Below are 17,824 nucleotides of genomic sequence, written 5' to 3'. Positions count from 1 at the left end.
ACATTCATAAAAACAGCTTCCTTCTCTAGAAAACATCTACGTGAACGTCTAACAATGCCTTGCTAATTGAACTTGTCTAGGCTAACCCAGCAGGACATACATACTTCGCATACAACGTTCCCGTTTTCCAGAAGATGGGGGAGTTAAATACCTTTTCCTGTGAACCACACAGGGAAAAAGAAGTCATTCCCCCAGCCGTCACCAGATGTGATAGGGGTTATTTTATGAATGGGGTTGAGTCTTTTCAGAAGAAGCCTTTATGTTTCTTAAATGTCATGACCAAAACATATGGTCTTCGTCATATCACGTGCCATCACACGACTGCAGCTACTTATCTGTGAAATGGGAGAAATGCCTTAGGAATGTAGTCAGTGTTCTAGATGTCCTCGTGAGCCTGGTGCATGGTCCCACGTCCACCACTGTGCATAGGACCTGCAACCTTGACTCCGACATTTGATACGCTTTTTCGCTGCATGTTAAATCAATAACCATGGCACCCAGATGTTCAACTCTACAATGCTGTCTACGGGACTCAAGACATACTCATCTTCTTAACCAGCACTAACATGTATTTCACCAATGGCCTAGAGGTTGTGTTATGGGTTGTATAAAAACCTGGAAATATATGCACATAAAAAGCTATGTCGGAACACTGACGAGAGGCAGATGAACGTGTCCATCATTGCGTGGCCCTCTCCCCATTTCAATGTTACAGACATGAATGGTGCACCTCGCTCGTGGCATGTATCCCCTCACCACCATTATATTGCCAATGCGAGAGACGTTACTCCCTGAGGCGATCCTCAACACCCTACCCAGATGACGTCACTGAAGCAATAAACCTGCAGGAAATGGAGGAACTGAATGAGCTGCAATCATGAAAGTGACAAATTACGTCACAACTGAGCACAGCACACGTAGGCACATTAGACATGAAGCACATATACATCCAAACATGAATATACACGAACACTAGGTCAAATTCCATTTAGACACGAAGAACATGCTTGCATCTACTAGTGAGAAAACATATGCCCTCTTTTCTATGCTGAAACGCATGATGCACGAGAAAACACATACAAGCTTGCTTAATGCAGAACACAACTAAAATAAGTGGCCATGTAATCCAAGGTGGAGGACGCAGCCATATTAGGTGAATGGGAGACATCAAGAAGCCTTAAGACTGCAGGGAGAGCCTGTCTTGCTGAGTCAGCAAAGGTGGTAAGCTTGAACAACTCAGATAGCCAGTGCACAGTATCAGGGAAAAGCAGGTTAGGACCAGCATTGGAAAGGTACAGACGATGAACAGATCCCAGTCAATGGACATAGTTCTCCCAGGAGAAGCAAAGAAACAAACGTTGCAGGTTGGTCGGATTCACACCGGCTCAGACCTGATATTGAGAGGAAAGTAGCTGAAACAAGTCTGTAGAGACCAGGGAGCGATTTACACTCATAGTAAAAGGGGCTAAAATACTCATGAATTACTGAGCCGAGTAATTCAAAATGTGGTCCCTGCACACGTGACTTGCAGCTGGCAGAGAAGGCCTATTCATTAGATACAGACAGGGGTATACAGAGACCTTCGTTCCCTTCCATCTCTTTGGGATGAAAGATACAATACAGTATAGAGTTGAAAGCTAAATGTCCTGACTTGCGTATTAGGGAATCAGAGAATCTTTACCTTATTGAGACAAGCAGCACCTTGGGGCTGTTGTAAATTGTAATCGTAATTGCAAATGTTTATTCATAGAACACGTATACACAAGTGAAGTGCTTCAAAGTGCTTCAAGGTGGGAAGGGAACAGGGGGATATCATCATCATTCTTAGGCCTTGAAGATTCTGAATGATCTATCAGCAATAACTAGCAAACTAGGCCTGGCCATTTCTATTAGTATTAGTGTGTGACAAATAGTGGGGGAAGAAAAGGGGGAGGAGCGGGAGAGGACACACAAGACAAAAAAGGTTGGTCATCAATGTGCCTAGGCATGCAGCCATAACCAGCTAGGGAGGGGAGATAGAGGAGGACAGGACAGACAAACATGCAAAGTCTAGTACATTTCAGGTTGTGCAAGTGTGCAAAGAGAAGTGCGAAAGAGGGGAACACGTGTGCCCAGTCCTACAGGGGCCAGGGTTAAGTGCAGAGTGGATGCCACTCTCATGGAGCATATTCCAAGTGCAGTAATGCAAGGAGAGTGCGGGGGCCCAAAGGAAAGTGCCGGACTGGCGGGAGAGCCTGGGACCTGTGAGGCTCTGGAGGTACATCAGGTGACGAGTAGGCTGAATGAATGGATAGGGAAGAGAACGAGGGAGGGAAACAGGAGAGAAGAGAAGGAGGTTAGCAAGGGAGAGTGAGAGAGAAGGAGGAGGAGAAGAGGAATGGATTGAGGAGTTTCAGGAATTTAGGAAGGTCCGACTCAAGACGTCAACACTGTTCTCATCACCTTCAATTGTTGCTCATGAGCTAGTAAGTGTCCAGGATGCCAAGGCTCAAGGCTGAGAAAGACATCCCTGACCAATCCCTATTCACCTACAAGGCTCACCTCAACAGTGTTGCATCCACCACTCACGGAATACCCTGATGTCATGTTTCCCCATGTATCTTTTTGTGGGTAGTCCCAGGCAGAGCTCCCAGATACGACCTGACCAGTTAGACTACTAACCATATATAGAATCCATACATTACTCACCCAATCCCATCCCACCTTAAGTATGTGCAATGTATCATTTGTGTGTTACATCATATTTGCTTGAAACCCAGTGGCAAGCCTGTACCAAGCTGAGGGAGATGTGGGTATCATTGTGATATCAATCACTGTCCATGTGTTATCTGGATGTTGTTAATAAAACAGTACTTTGCCACATTATGGGACTCTTCTGTTGTGTATGGGATGTGATACCACCTACCTCATCCGCTGCATGCCAAGAGGGGGGTCTCCTCTCCACCTCGAAAACACACACACCTGAAAACAAAAAACATGAACATTTTCTTCAGAATACATCATTACACTATTAACCGAAATACATGGAGGTTTCATTGTTTTCATACGTGTAGGTTCATGTTTTAAGTGTTCACTCATGGAGGCCACGTGACCCACCTGCTTGACAATAATGATTGGTATAGAAAGGAAATGTGGACATGGTATTTTTTTTCCTAGCATTTGCAGAGGGATACTTATATACCAGTAGAATGATATGTGACATGTTCCCAGTGCCCTCTACATTTTTGTCACATAAAGGTGATTGTGGCTTAAACACATATTTCTGTCAGAAAAACCAAGTCGTCTGAAAGACAATGGGCCTCATTACAACAGTGGCACTACCAGCGCCGTTGTTGCCATGCCGCCACATTACGAGTTCTGCTCATGGGGGCCGCTCTGCACGTCTGGTCAGACCAGGCGTGCAGACCGGCACCCACGAGCAGAACAGGATAGTAGCAACTGTACCGTTATGAACGGTATCGCTGCTACCATCCTCCCCATTCCCATTGAGCCCTATTTGGGCTCAAATGGGAATGGGGACATACCGGCACCGGGTCCCGTGCAAGGGAAATTACTGGGCCCGCAAAGGTCTGAATGGCCCAGTAATTCCCCTTTTGTGGGACCCGGTGCCGGACCGGAGTTTGGCTACCTCCAAACTCGTAATGAGGCCCATTTAATGGCTTAATTATAGCTACTAATCTATCTGCCAGCTAACTCTATGTCACATGAAGGTGATTTACAACAGACATACCTGCCTGCAGAGGCATCTGTCAGAAAGGTAATGGGTTCATTGAAACTACTTATTTACTGGTGTAAGAACACTCTTGACCAAGTGTGGCTTCAGCTGCTTGATTTAAAACCAGCGCCGCACACCAGCACACAATACTGAATTAAAGTGCTTACACAATCTCGCTTTTGTTTACTTTTGTATAGGGACGTTAGAGTAGAGTTAACATGTTAATATGTGTTTGTTTTGTAAGAACGAAAATTGTAAAGTATACTATTAACATGTTATTACATGTATTGGGATGTGTTGGAGAACACATGTTTAATTAAAAATGCATAAGGGGTACGATGTCTACCTATAGAAAAGCCCGAACGATTGGCTAAGCTCAGACTTATTTTTTTAAACAATGCCTCCTGCATGTGTGGTCAGTGCACTCCTCCAGACTTGTTGATGGCGCCCAGGTCCCAGCTGTGTGTCCCGAGTGGAATGGCTCATTGTCGAGGTGTTGTTTATGAAATCCTGCTCACCCTCCCTCGTGGAAATTGTAATTAGAGTTGCTCATTAGAAATTCACTCCAAAGGTCACAAGACAATTGCCGCAATTGAACAGAAACGCACAATGCTAAATGCAGTGGGTATATGGCGAGACGCATGGGGCATTCGTTGACACTCACCTCAAGTGCAGAGAAGCGACATGTCGGAGCCTGAAAGAACAATAAAAAAAAAGTCACTCATCCAGGCAAATTACACAAATATTCAACATCAGTGTGCCGTATTCAGCATTATTGATGAACACTAAATAAATAAATAACTTTAAAAAAAAACAAATAGTCAACAAGTATAAGTGTTCATCATTTCTTTGCCTAATAACAACACTGAAAGGTTGTGTATTGCGCACCCTGGAAGCCATCAGCAACCATTTCGCACTCTAAATTCGGTATCCTGTCACTGCAAGCAGAGGCGTCGCTAAGGGGAGTGCCGGAGGGGTGGGGCTTCGGGTAGAAGCTCAGGGGATATAACCAAAAGGCTAGCTAGACCCGAGGCTCAGCAGTCCGGACATTAGTGTAGACCCGGATCTTTTCCAGGCCTGCCAACACCCCCAAGGCAGATGATTATGAATTTCATAATCCACCCCCAAGATGTCACTGCAAGGGGACACTGCATGTTTCTATGGCTTCCCCAAGCAGAGCAAGCCCCCTGCACAGTCTGCGGCTCCTGTGTCGCTGTGGGAGACGCAAGTCTGAGAGTTGGTCACAGCGGCGGCTCCTGCCCTGGCATGGGCTGCTCTGCTTCTGTCAGCATGGAAGGCACAGCTCTGACAAATTGTGGGATTTCTGCAGCCCACCTCCCGCAAGGTGCCACTCTGGAATGCAGAAGGGTAAGGTAAATGAGGGAGGTGGGACTGGGTGGCAGGAAGCCATGTGCTCTGTGAGTAAGGTATTTCTTCTTTTGATTGAAAGGATGGTGGGCTTTCAAAAAAAGAGAGGTCTGGGGAGTTTTGGGGGAGGGGTGGTAGGTGCAATGTTTCTAGTAAGGGGTTGGGGACGGATAAAGGGGCACATCAGTGAGATGGGGGAGGCTGTCAGAGTGCTGTTGAGGGGGAGGGAAGTGTCACCAAAAGAGCATGGAGGGGCAGAATGCCAAATACATGCTTTCTTGTTTGTGGTGAGGAGAGCGATGTTATGTGTTGTACATTTTCCCACCAACCTCCTCTTCCATCCCCCCGCCCCCCAAAGACTGGTAGATGGGAAGCATGTGGGGCAGAGGGAACAAGGTCCAGGGGGCATAAGCATTATACAATAACAGATTGATAGCTCTTATCTTTGAGGTATATTTCACCTCAGGGTTCCCAGCAACATCATGGACAACTGGAGCGATGCTCTCATTATCTACCAGATGTCACCTGAGACCTCTGAGCCGAATATATATATAGTTGAAAGATCCCCATCAATAGTTCTATACGTTCATTTATCAATTATTATTATTATTATTATTATTATTATGATTGTTATTATATTTTGAAAGGGAAATCTTTCTCAGGAGCAACAGGGTGCTGTACTGTCGAGAGAGCAAAACATTGGTTGCGAGAATTTAACAAATCATAAAGTAAACATTAGTTACAATTATCACATTTGATATCCAGAAACATTTTCAGATACAATGCTTTTCTTCATTATTTTGTGCACCCAAATATGTGTGGCGTGTGCCATAGACCACATGACTGTCTTGAAGGCTACTGCGTTGAATGAATTGAGTGAGAGAGTATCACAGATAAGAGTAGAGCAGCGAGAAGCTGTATTCTCTAGCTCTTGAGAAGTAAATGGGAGGTTCCCTCTTTTTTGAACGGGGCTTGACTCAAGAGGGTAGGAAGTACAGTAGGAGCAAAACTGAGTCAAAGCTACCCTAACCAAGGGCGTGACATAGGGTCACAAGTTTGCAGCAGAGCTAGGTAGCTGCTAGCTCAAGAGAAAACACCTTTAGATACAGGAATGTCACAAAAATGCTTTCATTTATACTAACAAAAAACAAGACATATTTACAAACCGCACCGTAGCGCTGAAGATATGCATTATTGGGTACATTATGGTCTGCATATTTGTGGGTTAGTAGGCAGGGTGACAGAGGTATTTCATGTATTGCTTTAAATGACAATACATTGTGGGAGGGATACACAGAGGAGGGGTACAGCTGTACCTGGTGGCAGTGAGGAGAGGGGTGGGCGGCATCGAGCGAGTCAGATTGTGCAAGGGACGATGTGATGGCCTAGGCGTTTAGGTGGAGGCATTCCTTGAAGAGGTAGGTCTTGAGTTATTTTCTAAGTTATTGGAGCGTGGGGGCGAGCCTGATGCTGACGGGGAGAAGGCTCCATTGTCTTGTGGAGTAGGCAGAGAAGGCTTATTTTCTGGTTTTTTCCTTTTTGCGGCGGCACATTTCAAGTCTGCACGTGTCCTGGGTTCTGATGGTGTGATGTCTGCCGGAGATGCTCAGTATCTCTGCAAGGTAGCATGGTGACTAGAGGACGACTACCTTATAGATGATGCAGCAAGACTTGAAGGTGATTTGTGCATGAAGTGGTAGCCAATGAAGGTCGATGAGACCGGGGTGATGTGGTCATATCTGTTTAGACCCTTGACAAGGTCGGATTGGCCCCTCAGCCTTTCAGCCCGTGGCCTGGCCGAAATTGTCCCTGAGGAGTGGGAGCCGGTTTATGCCCACGCTTGGGCTGGTTTAAAAAAAATAAAAAATAAAAAGATGTTTTGCTTTTTGGATACTTTAGGGAATTGGACGCTGTGCTTGTATTGACAGTAATTTGACAATATGGATCTATACACACAGATATTAATGATACATATGGTGATCCATTCTTGTATGAAATGTATATCACATTAGTGAAATCATAACCATATATTTTGTAGTGTACTTAGGAACAATGCTATTTGATGCCACTTCCTGTTTTGTCAAGAGGTGAAAAGTCGTGTTTCCTCGCTTCGAGGGATGTCACTTTGGGGTGGGATCAAATGACATTGCTTCTGGTGATGTCATCAGAGGTCAAGGGTTGCGAGGGGTGGGCCACTTTTCTGAGGCGAGGACTGGGCCACTTTTATGGGGTGTCCGGGCCTATTTCTTGTCCCAGTCCGACCCTCACCCTTGATGAGGCATGCGGCCACATGTAGGACACTTCTCAGCGGCACAAGGGAGGATGACGGCAGGTCTTCGAGGAGTGTTTTGTCCCCATCCAGTTGGGATAGGACCAGAGCTTGAACGGTGAATGTAAAGCTGTCCAGAGGGAGGAAGGGCTTGACTTTCCAGAGGAGGGAGAGCTGATACCAAGTTGTCTGAGTTTGCTTAGCTATAGGCGTTTTGAAGGAAAGGTGTGTGTCGATGTGGAACCCGAGCGATTTGGCAGAGGAGGTGAGCTCAGGTGTGAAGCCCTCCAAGTTCATGGTTGATAGCCAAGTCTGTATGTCTGGCTGTTTGGTGTTGTTGGTGACGAGTAGGAATTCGGTCTTGGAGGGGTTGAGCTTCAAGTATGCACTGGACATCTGAGACTGGATCAGCAAGAGGCGGGTTTTCAGCCTACATATTTCCTTGATGGAGTCGATCTTGAGGTATAGCTGTGTGTCCTCAGCGTGTACGTGGCTGTGGATATTGTGTGGAAGGCTCATTTTTGTCTTGGCTGTGCTGAGCTTGAGCAAGCTAACCTGTATGCATGAACACGTAGCTTATATTCAGTAGGTGGAGGAATGTAGGGGTCCTTTCATCTGCTGATCTGGGGATTTCCTGTGGAATAACTGCAGGTAGTGCTACAAAATGTTCACCAGGACAATTCCTGAACAGTAGATTCCTCATCATTGTGCAGTGCAATAGATAGGGCTCTGCGTAGCAGAAACGTTGAAGCTTTGTCGAGGAATTAGCACATTTGATAAACACATAGTTATGGAAAGGATTCAAACCACTATAAAGGTAACTCTCACTATAAAGGTAACTCTTAGAATGACTCCCTTCGCCTTGCCGGGGGCAGGCCAAAGGTGTCAGTAAAACAATTTGCACCCCTCGATTGATCCATCACATATGTGTGCCGGTCTGTGCTGGATGGCTGGCAATTTCATCAGAAAGAAGACACACACTCAATGTTGTTGAATGTAAAACATTACTGTGTTTGGATTTTTTTTAATAACAACCTAACATTGAACATACTTAACGATACAATCAAATTTGCAATGGTTTTGCTATGGTCGGTTAGAATTTCTTAATGTGTCTGTTTTATTAGGTTTGCTAGTAAGAGTGTACATTACATCTACCATTTTGGCTGTTTTGCCTTTGATTTTAGTCCCAAACTACATCAAAAAACCTTCTAAGTGGCTGATTGGACCTTTCTGAGAAACCAATGGGAAATTGGGAATACTACCAAAAAGTGTGTGAGAGAGAATACCGGAACCATGTTCTTATGTTATCCTTATAAAGCCCTAACACTTTTAAGTAGGGCAGGTGTAAGATTTTAGGCCTTTGGCATGTTAGTGGTTTGCTTCCATGCAGTTGTGTGGATTTTCAGCAAATTCGTTATGATAGGGTTTCCAGATGACTCCATGCCAGAGGGGGCACATTCCCATATCTAGGTTTTCATGGTACTCTCTGGTAATCTGCTACTGCATTGATGTTAGTACAATTAACTAAGTCTAAAACTCAGATAATGACTTTCATTGTGAAATATATGCCAAGGGCAGGAGCATCGTGTCAATGGCGTGCCATCCCACCGCTCTGCTTGCAGGTGTTATTTCTAACTACATCAACAAAAGCAAAGATGCATAACCCAAAGTATAAGCAACTGAATTCTCTGCGGGCACCTCCATCGGTATCTTTGGCATCTAACCCTGTGGCGCAGGAAGGCGTCCCCTGTTTGGCTCACGTAGCAAATATATCAAAACAATGATTATCCAATTTGTTCCAGCACACCATCATTTTAGACTTTATCCTGCCCAGTCATTTAGGGCCTGATTCATGGAATTATAAGCGCGGTGCAAAGTGACTTTTCACTGCAAAAAGACGCTTTGCACCGCTCTGTGAATCAGGGTGTTGTTGGCAGTGGTGGAAATGGAAAGAATGTGGGGGGATACCACAACAGAAGGGCCGAGGTGGGGGAGGTGTTTGAGGAGCGGGCAGTGCACGGGCGGGCGTGGTCTAGAGTGTGTGGGGCCCGTAGTGGACATCCAGCAATGCTGGAATTTATATATTGAAAAAGAAAAGCGGCTGCAACGGCAGCATTGCCTTTTACCGCCGGCTTTGGCAATGGTGTGTTATGCACAATTCTCACTACATGTACAACTGAAAGGAGTCATTTGTACATCTAGCGAGCATTGTGCATTACACACCAGTGCCGAAGCCGCGGTAAAAGGCAATGCCGCGTCACCGGTTTTTTTTTTTCTTTTTTTTTTTTTATATATTCCAGCGCGCTGTTCATGTGATTGGGCGGCTTACTCTGGCCGGATCCCGAGATCCGGCTCCATATCTGGTGCCGGATCTCGGATCCGCCAAATGACCAGCACTGGTTGTTGGCAATGCAGAGTCACTTTAAACCCGGGCAAAGTCACTATGCACTGTGGTGCCGGCCCCTTTAAGGGCGTACACACGCGTTAGAGTGCACCACGCTAAAAATTCCATGAATCAGGCGCTTAGTGTAGTCTTAGCGGACATGTATTTGGCTGCACTGTACCTGTGCTGGTACGCAGTGCCACGGCGTCAGCAAGACCGGCTAAGAGGATGGCGATTAGACAACTCAGGAAATCTTAAGCAATATATCCAAACTACTTGCGGCCGAAGACCCAGGGAACAGACCTGTTTGACTTGAGTATACCGGAATGCCATTCGATTTTCCAGCGTTTCGGAATCGCTTAGTAACATATCAGTGCTCCTATAACTTGTTAGTGTTTGCCAATTACGTTGCATCCATGATGAATGCGCGCAATTAAACGTGGACGTCGTTGCCTACCAACATCCCTCTCTCTCCGAACAGGAACTGAAGCCCCCGAAGCCACGAGTCAGCAACATGTCAACAGTAAGGAAGCCCCAAGCATTGTCCTGGTTTAACCTGTAATTTGCAGACATTCTAAGAAGCCGCCGGAGATTACCGTTCTCTGTTTGCGCGGACGCTCATGTCACGCGCTGCTCACAGCGAACATGCTGAGTCTACAACTATCTGCAAACAACGTGGCAACCTAATTAGTCTGTTCCCTGATGCACCAACATCGTCATTGCATTTCTCAAAGTGTGCGTGCCTCATTCTTTTCAAAAAACATATGTGTACCTCTTCTCTCTCAGGCTAGACCTACACAGCAACGTGTTGCAATTATTAATGTCAATAATGCAATCTCAGCAATTTTAGCGCTGGTACTGTGTCATAATAATACGTTTATAGCACACTTGTTCTTGCCCCTTGGCGATACGGGAGATATAACAAGCAATTATGGCCCTCTCACACAACAGCGATCCCGCCTGCAAAAGCAGGTCATGGTACTTTTACGACACACCGCATTTTTAAGGCAATGTGAGATTTGAATGCACTGTACGATTCCAAGTATTTGAAGACACTACTGCCCTTTACAGAATATCTAAAGCTGCTTTTCTTCATATACTTTTTTAACCAGTGTGTGTACCTCACATCACCCGGATTTAATGCAAGACTAATGGGAAAAGACGAGTTCAGAATTCTACCCTTGTTGCCATTGGCTGGGTAAACATGTCTTTTTTTTTTACTCCAGCAGGGAAGCATTTTGAAGCATTGACACACATCCAACTCATGGTCTCTGATCGACCAATGGTTAGCATGTGTGGTGCAGTGGTGCAGGCTTTCACCAAATACATTTAGAATGGGCATGCCAAATGAGAATGCCTGCAATTTTCATATTTTTAAAACAGAGGCAAATGTGTATGTGCCCTGGCTCAAAGGGGCACAAAGGATAGGCATTGCAGAAGGCACGCCTATCCATTGTACACTCAGGATAGGGACATGGGTAAATAAATAGTCTTAGAGCATATAACAACAATGCTGGAGCATAGATAATCTGCATTTTAATTCAGCCCTTGTAACGAGGGTGCACTGTAGTCAGGTGGTCATGATTCACCTGCATGTTCCTTACAGCAGGTATCTGCAACCTGTGGCTGTCCTGATGTTTTGGACTACAACTCCCATGATGCTCTCATCATTGACTGTGTTGACATGAGTTTTAGTAGTGGAAAACATGTAGAGAGCCAAAGGTTGCAGACCCCTACGTTATGTTAGGAAATATATTTATTCGGCAACCATCGATGCAGGGAATTCTTTCCCTCCCCAATCAAAAGTGCCAGACCACTATCCCTTTTAGATCAATCTAGCCCTGTCTGTGATTCAGATAGAACCACGTAGGTCCCTCAGCCCTGTGCCACAGAGAAGCCAAGAACCAGGCCGATGTACAGAAAGAATATAGATTTATTGAAGAAAAGGATCATTAATATTGATCATGCCGCCTCACTCCGTGGCCTTATGCTTTTCTTTCTTAATAATTCTTTTTTACTCAAATTGAAAACACTAGTCGGTTCGGGATAATACAGATCACCAACTGTTTTTAACCTCACAACATGTCATGTACAGTCAAAATGCTTTGAAGGAGGGTAATTTTTTATAGTATGTAGCACCTTGAAACATTACAAGATCATAAGTGAGATACTCTATCTGAAGTTTAATTTGAATAACATGCCACACGTTTAATGAAGACAAACACACATGCAACAATCTGTCTTTTTAATCTCCATGTGCACTTGGAAATGAGAGCAGTTTTGTTTAACTTAATCACATGCAAACATAATTTGGACTGCGTTGCGCTCTTAACAATTCTGGCAGGCTTATAACACAACACACTTTTCAGAACGCACACTTTTTTATTTATATTTGAAACCCTTTCTCTTTCACCACTGTGCAAGACATCTCCCTTCTAGTAGGAACAGCTAACTTATTTTCAGTAGAAGGTAGGCTTTTTGAAACAGTGACTCCACTCTGTTTAACTTTGCGAAGACACTGTTCTTTCCCAGCACACAGAACCCAGGTATTCAATTGATCATTTGAATCCCCTCTGCTTTAAGGCAGGGTTCTGGGGAATGGAAAGCAGTGGCAAATTTTGTTATTAATGCAGCCCTCTCTTTAGGGAATTTTGGGGTAGGCAATTTTGAATTTCAACAAAATCAACCTGTACAATTTGGCTACGTGGGAATTAATTACATTATTGTTTAATAAAAATACTAAGGATCTACTTCGTCTGCCCATCCAATCAACAATGGTAAAGTGGAGTGAAGCAAAGGTTGTAATTTAGCATCGATTTTGTTCAACCTGCATCGTTGTGATCTAGACCAAATGTGGAGAAGCACAGGCATCTTTGCAATCAGACTAGGTGGACTCCGTCTTCACTGGTTGGCATTTGCTGATGATGTGATCTTGTTTGACTGAACCCCATATGGTCTTCAAAGAAAATTGCAACTCTTTTCCACATATGCTCAAAAGTACAATCTGCAGACAAATGCTAATGAATCCAACATAATCCTATTTACGAACAGGAAAACAAATTGAACCTTCAAATGGCTTATCGCAGGCTCTGACATTCAGCGCTCAATGGCTATGCTATACTTGGGGTACAATTTGTATGACACAACTTCACTCTGAATGTGGAAGAACTCACTAAACACAAAGGTTACACACTTAATATCCCAAATGAGACTGATTTTCCACAGACAATGCACATTTTCTATCATGCCCATACTGGAATTGTGCACCTTGAAGGTGGAAGCCACTGTATTATTTAGCATTTTATTGCTCTTTACTTGTGCCTTTTGGACATTGATAAGATAGTGAATCCACTTCAAGGCAGGATCTGGAAAAGCATTCTTGGATTATCCAATGCTTTTCCAAATGCAATTCTTATACACAAACTTGGGCCAATTTCTATGGCTTCAAATATCATTGGAGGATGTTAACACACTATACCAAAATGTTGTTGCCTCCATGCAATTCACTGTATGAGGAATTATCACAGATGTTAACCAATGCCCATCCAGTCTCAAAGGTATGCTTTGAGGGTAAAATGAAAGCTCTACTAAAATCATAGAGATGAATCTGCTTGATATCTGCCTCTGCCCACCACTGGTGAAGGGGAAGCATTATGAAAATGATTGTATTAGGGGTATGCTCTATTTGTGAGAAAAAACACATCCTTAATCGCCATACTTGTTATGTTTCCCATGTCACAAGGCTCATGACCTATAATTAAGATTCAAGCTTGATCGGTTTCACACAAATGATCATTCCAAACATTGGCAAACAAAAAATGGTGTGCATTCTGATGGTACATGTTAATTTTGTTCACCGAGCTGTGAGCTAGATACTTTAAAGCACCTTGTCATGTACTGTAACTACTGGGAAGGTGCTAGAAAGTTGTCATTTGGTAAATATTACTGTGGCGAATCGACAGATTCACAAAACTTACTATGGATCCGATGTGTGTGGGGCACGAACAAATCATTAATTCTATCCCTTACCCACCTCTTACACTACATTCAGGCACAGCTGACTGAGCTTGATAGGAGTAATTTATGTCTTAATATCACATCAATGAAATAATCCCGGTTGCATAATAGGCCCTGGCATAACTCCTAGGCATAATTATAGCACATTTGTAAATTTAAACTAATTCTAGGTAAGATTTTTATAACATATTCTTGCACAATGTATGGCTTTGCAGAATGTTCTTTATATAACCTACACTAAGGAGAAAAATCACAAGAACATATTCAAGAATGTGAAATAATATTTTAGAATAATGTGAGGCTAGTTTGTTTCCTCTTTGAGCACGTAAATATAATTTATAATAATGTATTTGCAATCATTTTCAATGCGTAACTAGAACCATCCGGGTCTAAACAGCAAGCAAACCATAAATGAATGGGAGATACAGCTTCTCATTTAACTACTTATTTCCAAGTTCTAATGGCACTTCATCCATATAAGTATCACAAGCATTTTAGCTTGGGAAACAGTATATTAGCAATAAAGCACTTAGATGTGCGCGTTCCCAAAATATGGCGTTCGGAGTAAAACGGACCATAGAAAGCGAAAATGGTCCAAACGGTCCTGCCGGGATACCATGGCAACCGAAGGAAACATTAGCTGCTTAGTTCAAAACTCTCCTGTCATCTGGAGAGCCAATGCTATACGAAGTACTGAATTTGTGATTGGTAAATCAGATATTTTTAATAGTGCAACAGCAAGAACAAGGATACTGATGTTGGGATAAAACACATTCATATAAGTTATACGCTACGTCTGCCAGTGTGCATGCGACCCAATGGGAGCATGTATATGAAAAAGAACACATAGTTTGTCTACATTTATCTTTTGACTAAGGCGAAAAAGAACGAGGCAAAGCCACAAGGCATAGTGAGGCACATTGAGTTTGCATAGATGAAGTCTGCGCATCTATGTGTAACTGTAATGCAGTGCACGTTGAACAGCCTACATGCTACAAAACCAAGCAAATCCATGTTAGGTTTGAATTCTCTCAGAACAATTCATATCGACATGTTACAATAATTTGTTAAATTATTATATCAGTTGGAGGAAAGAAATGCCCTTGATTTGAAAAAGGTGCTAGGTGTACCGAAACACGTGTCATCAGAGGGCCTGTCAAAATATGGCGCAATTTATTGATGAGGATCTAACACTATTAATCCCATTTGGATCTGCCTCTCCTTCTATAGACCCGAGCCACATTTGAGGCCTTTCCAGGCAATTATATTTTTCCATCAATTTTGCAGTAGTCCCACTCAGATGAAATCAGGCAGTCCTCTGATTTTAATTGTGCATCCCTCTTAAACCACACCCACAACAATGTCAAAATAATGACATGTCAGCTGCTTGGTCATGAGTTTTGATTGGACAACTTTCTTCCATCCAGTTATTCAAGGCTTGCACCTTTTCTTTTGTTTGGTCCCTTCAGTTGGCGAGCTCAAATTTTGGGAGGGATAAAGCCGCCCCATTGAATTATTCTTTTCAGACTTTTTGATGTTGCCATTAAAAACTCTAAAATGGCAAATGTGTTTACTGCACAGTTAAGCATAACAAAATAGATATATTTGTGTTCCTCTCATTATGCCTGATTTATTGAAACAGTTCTCATCTCAGTACGATGTTGCAGGTCAAATTAGGGTTTCTTCTGCTTTATACAAAAATGATAACAGTTCTCGACCTAACATTTTCTATACAGATATCTAATTTAATCAGCTTTCATCTCCCTGAATCTATGCTTTGTGCCATTTTCTGGGAAGATATAAACACATTTTAGTTTGTAGTTTTAGTTCTCAAGGTTGCATTTTTTTTAGAGTTACATTAACACAAAGGCCTTTTTATCAGCTTTGCAGTGATTGTTGTCTCATTATCGTGTGATCTAGGGTGTCTGAGGAAATGAACAATAAATAATCTTCTACATAAACTAATGGCAATTTCTAAACATATATGCATATTTTGACTTTAATGGCATATTAGGTTTAATTTCTTCAAACAGAATGGTTGTGATCTGGCCATTGGCTTCCTGTGTTGACCCATGTCTACAATAAAGTCCATCAACATTCTTGCACAGTTAAAGGCCTTTTTAATGGATGGTCTGTTTGCTTATCTTGAAAGCAGGCCTCCATGCTCATGGAAAATCCCCCAGGGACAGGCATGTGATTAGTATCCCTGAGCTGAGCACACATGTGTATTTATTTTAAAGAAGATAGAGTTCCACCCATTAAGGGCTGGCTGTCTGTTGACACAGCTGTCTATACCACCCCATTAACTGTTCTTTTATGCATGAATACAGCCTCCTCTCTGGCCCTGAAACTTCAAAGAGATTGTCTTTCCAATAGAGAGCAGAGCAGAGTCCTTGCATCCATTGGGGGAAAGTGGCTTTGCATCTCAGTGTTAAAGTCAACTCGAATGAACAGAAATATGTACTTTAAATGTCACAATGTATTTATTCACACATGAGGCATGCATCAATATTTGACCTCATCTCATATGAAGTCTTCTCCTGTTCCATGTCATAAATGTTCTATTTTACATAATTCTGTCAATGCAGAATCATTTTCCCATGTTTTTATTGTTCTATATCCACAATGCACACCTTTCTCCATTGCCTGTCTGTTTTATCAAAGGAACAACCTTTTCCTGTTTTTCAATTAGAAAATTAAAAGCCGGCTTTTCAGTCTGCAAGTCAAAATTGTGGGTTCACATTTCCAAGACAGTGGTCCTCATTACGAGTCCGGCGGTAGCCATGCTGGCAAAACCGGCAGGCTGCCGCCGGACTCGTGGGGATTTACCGGCACCAGACATGCCGGAATTACTGGGGCATTACAGCCCCAGTGGTCTGATAAATTCGGCGGCGCAATTCTGGTACTCCCTATTCCCGTGGAGTGATAGGACTCCACAGGAATGGGGACTGCATAAACACTGCCACCATGCAATAATGGTGCCAGTGTTTCTGCGTCCATATGCGGCCGGTGGCGTTATGCCCGCCAGGTCATACCTGGTGGGTATGACGCCACACGGCCACAGAACTCATAGTTAGCCTGTCCGGAAAACGGTGTCGGTACGGTTTTACCAGCACCGTTAAATCCGGACCGGCTAACTTGTGATGAGGCCAAGTATTTCTGGATGCCCCATTCAATTTTATTTCTCTGGAAAAATCCTTTTCATGTGGCATTCTTCTCTCTTTGTTTTGAATGATCTGCATTTTAGGCCCAATGTAGCCAAATGCAGTTTCCATTTTGTCTGAGGACCCCACACTTGCAAGGATGGAAGGTCAGAGCTATGCACTGGCCCAACATCTGTACACTGCACATACTTCCTTGTGATTGGGGTATTTGGATAATTTCTCGCATTTGTGGAGCAAGATGCAGACGTGCTTCTTTTGGGCATTCACATAATTCATGTATGGCCATGATTCGGGCCCCAAATGTCGTTCTTTAACAACAATTGGCACAGTCACAAATAGTGTCTTATTTCTCTAACAGTGCGTGTCTTAATGGGTACTGTAAATTAGCTTTCGCCTCAAATTGTCAGACAACCCACTATGGCTGCAGTCCACAGGGGAGTCAAAGTGTGAACAGTGTGAATTCATGTGGTTTTCATAGCATGGAGAGTGCACACATCCCGACTCCTTCTTTGCTCTGATTATTCCTGAAAATGGTGTGCCTTCATTCGGGTTAAGCCATTGCTGCACGCTGTGCATGTGAAGTCCCTTGGGCGTGCGTGTGTAGTACATTTTGAAAGGCGCATAATCAAGCTTCAAATATTGCCTGCATGTTTAGCTCTGCTGAACGGGATGCTACTTCCACAGTGTAGCAGAGCATCAAAGTGTTTCCACAGTCTACCAGAGCATCAAAGTGCTACTTTGTAGACCATGCTAATAATATCTGAATGCTCTTCCCCCGGCTGCAGACACACTCTCTATGCCGACACTGCCTAACTTGCTGATTACGGATGCACCTGTTGTTGCTCTCAGCAGCACTGAATATCTCACTCACAGCACTGCTATCATGTTACGAGATTAGTTTCCCCTGG

General features: G+C 43.5%; 1 protein-coding gene across 5 annotated transcripts in view; it reads right to left on the bottom strand.

The window, feature by feature from the left end:
• The window catches only part of LINGO2 (leucine rich repeat and Ig domain containing 2), a 5,916,036-nt gene that overhangs the window by 1,723,157 nt on the left and 4,175,055 nt on the right, over positions 1 to 17,824 (bottom strand). For 4 of the 5 annotated variants that reach the window (XM_069630911.1, XM_069630909.1, XM_069630914.1 and 1 more), the window contains 2 exons: positions 4,380 to 4,409; positions 2,906 to 2,961 (listed from right to left, as the gene is read on the bottom strand). The gene's annotated coding sequence lies outside the window, so the exon portion shown is untranslated. The remainder of the gene's footprint in view (positions 1 to 2,905; positions 2,962 to 4,379; positions 4,410 to 17,824) is intronic. The other variant, XM_069630910.1, reaches the window with a different exon arrangement.

This window comes from Ambystoma mexicanum, chromosome 6q, assembly GCF_040938575.1.
Source record: "Ambystoma mexicanum isolate Mex_15411 chromosome 6q, UKY_AmexF1_1, whole genome shotgun sequence".
NCBI classification, from domain to species: domain Eukaryota; kingdom Metazoa; phylum Chordata; class Amphibia; order Caudata; family Ambystomatidae; genus Ambystoma; species Ambystoma mexicanum.
This window is presented reverse-complemented; position numbering and strand designations above follow the sequence as displayed.